Genomic DNA, 2,331 nt, shown 5'->3' with positions numbered 1-2,331 from the left:
CATTGAGGTGAAATCCAGAAGCACATATAGCATAAAGGAAATAATTTGATATTTTACTAATAAAATCCTATGGAATCATAGAAAGCACTACTAACAAGTAACAATGCCACTGAACGTTCCTTTTTAAGAGCTATGCATCGTCGACTCTGGGCGGATAACCAGGGGAGTGACAAAGGAGGCCTCTCATTTTCCTGCTCTGGGAATTCAGAATTCCTGGTGTGAAATTATAAATGGAGTAGAACATTGAGTCTCAAAGGATTCAATATTAGTTTTATGACACAGGATGCAAACACAGGCTCAGTAATTCCTATACCCAAGAGACTCATCAAACATGGGAGGAAATCATGAGGGAGAGAATAAATTCTGCTCTACTCATCCATTTCTGCAGAACTACAGGCCATGAAATACATTCCCGTTCAAGCACGATGATTATTTTAGAGGCTCATATAAGGTGGTGGTTTTACCCCTTGCAAATGAAGAGCACTTTCTGGGTAAATTCTTAAACAGAAATTATAGAGAATACCCTAGAATCCCTCTTCTAGCATGTCAAAGACTGAGGACTGAGCTCATGACTATTGTGTCCTTCATCATCAAACCTTGTTCCCCTCAGGACAGTGGGTAGGAAGCACCAGCAGCAGTGAAAACTACAGGAAAAAGAGGTGAATGTTGAAACATCTCTGCCTTGAAAATTTCCTTTTGAACTCTCAATTACATAAATCAAAGGTTCTGGGAAACATCACTATTCATTGCCCCTTTTAGTGCTAATTCTTAGGGGAAAGGAATTGGGGGATACCACTGAGTAGCAAGGAAGAAATGATGTGCAGAGACATTGGGGGTCTACCATCATTCTTTGTGATACAGAGACACCCAATATGGGTAAAAAGTAGGGGAAAATGGGGAACCCACAGGAATCACCATAGGAATCAGGATTCTTAGATGCCTTACTCTGTGTCTTCAGACAATTCTAAGTTTGTAAATCAGCCACTCCAGCTCTCCCTCTGGAGGCGGAGAACAAGAGTTCATTCCTAATGTCACCTTCTACCTCTGTTCCGACAGATCACACTGGTGAAGTGACTGACGATGAAAAATGACTCTTCAGTGATTGAGTTTATTCTTATAGGATTAACAGACCAACCTGAGGTTCAGCTGCCCCTGTTTTTTCCATTGTTGGTGAGCTATGTGGTCACTGTGATGGGGAATTTAAGCTTAATCAACCTGATTTGCCTGAATTCTGACCTTCACACCCCCATGTATTTTTTCCTCTTTAATCTGTCCTTCATTGACCTCTGCTATTCATTTGTCTTTACTCCCAAAATGCTGATGAGCTTTATTTCAGAGAGGAATATTATCTCCTTTTCAGGATGCATGACTCAGCTATTTTTCTACTGCTTCTTTGTCAACTCTGAGTGCTATGTGTTGACAGCCATGGCCTATGATCGCTACGTGGCTATCTGCAAGCCCCTGCTGTACACAGCCACCATGTCCCCTAAGTTCTGTTCCATGTTGATGTCTGGTTCATATATGCTGGGTTTTGCTGGTGCCATGGTGCACACAGGTTGTATGATCAGGTTGATCTTTTGTGACTCCAACATCATCAACCATTACATGTGTGACATATTCCCTCTTCTCCAGCTCTCCTGCAGCAGCACCTATGCCAATGAGCTTGTGGTTTCCATTATTGTAGGTACAGTTGTCATAGCATCTAGCCTCATTATCTTTCTCTCTTATGTTTTGATTCTTTTCAATATCCTTCACATGTCATCAACTAAGATTTGGTCCAAAGCCTTCAGCACCTGTAGCTCCCACATAATAACTGTTGGTCTATTCTATGGATTCGGAATGCTCACTTATGTCAGACCATCATCTGCTGAGTTTGTGGGACAGGAAAAATTTTTCTCAGTGTTTTACACCAATGTGGTACCCATGGTGAATCCCCTCATCTACAGCTTCAGGAACATGGATGTCAAACTTGCTCTGAAGAAAACCGTGAAGAGAATTACAAACTGAGCACAAGCAGAAGTGCTGCCTTAGTGCCTGCCTCCATTGCTGTTTTCTCCTTCTCATCCCTTTCCTCCTATTCTCCTTTTTCTTCTCTTCAACTTTCTTTCTAAAGTATTCTTGGAAGGGTTTTTACTCTAATGTGTCTTCTCATCACACACCATAACCATGTTGACATATTCTTGAACTTCAGGATCATCCCAATCCCAAGGAGTTCCACCTGATTGTCATTCCTGATATATATGGAGACAGTACACTGATTTATTTTCTGTGTAAAGATAACACTGCCTATTGTTTATGCATGTGTATTCTTTTCCCACCCATTGTGAACTG

The 2,331-nt window shown here is 41.3% G+C and overlaps 1 pseudogene; it reads left to right on the top strand.

Annotated features, from left to right (window-relative positions):
- The first annotated feature begins 425 nt into the window (after positions 1-425).
- Positions 426-2,007, top strand: LOC126061129 (olfactory receptor 143-like; annotated as a pseudogene).
- Positions 2,008-2,331: the final 324 nt, after the last annotated feature.

This window comes from Elephas maximus, chromosome 17 (assembly GCF_024166365.1).
Source record: "Elephas maximus indicus isolate mEleMax1 chromosome 17, mEleMax1 primary haplotype, whole genome shotgun sequence".
Lineage (NCBI taxonomy): Eukaryota > Metazoa > Chordata > Mammalia > Proboscidea > Elephantidae > Elephas > Elephas maximus.
The sequence above is the reverse complement of the archived record's forward strand: the minus strand, read 5'-3'. Positions and strand labels throughout refer to the sequence as shown.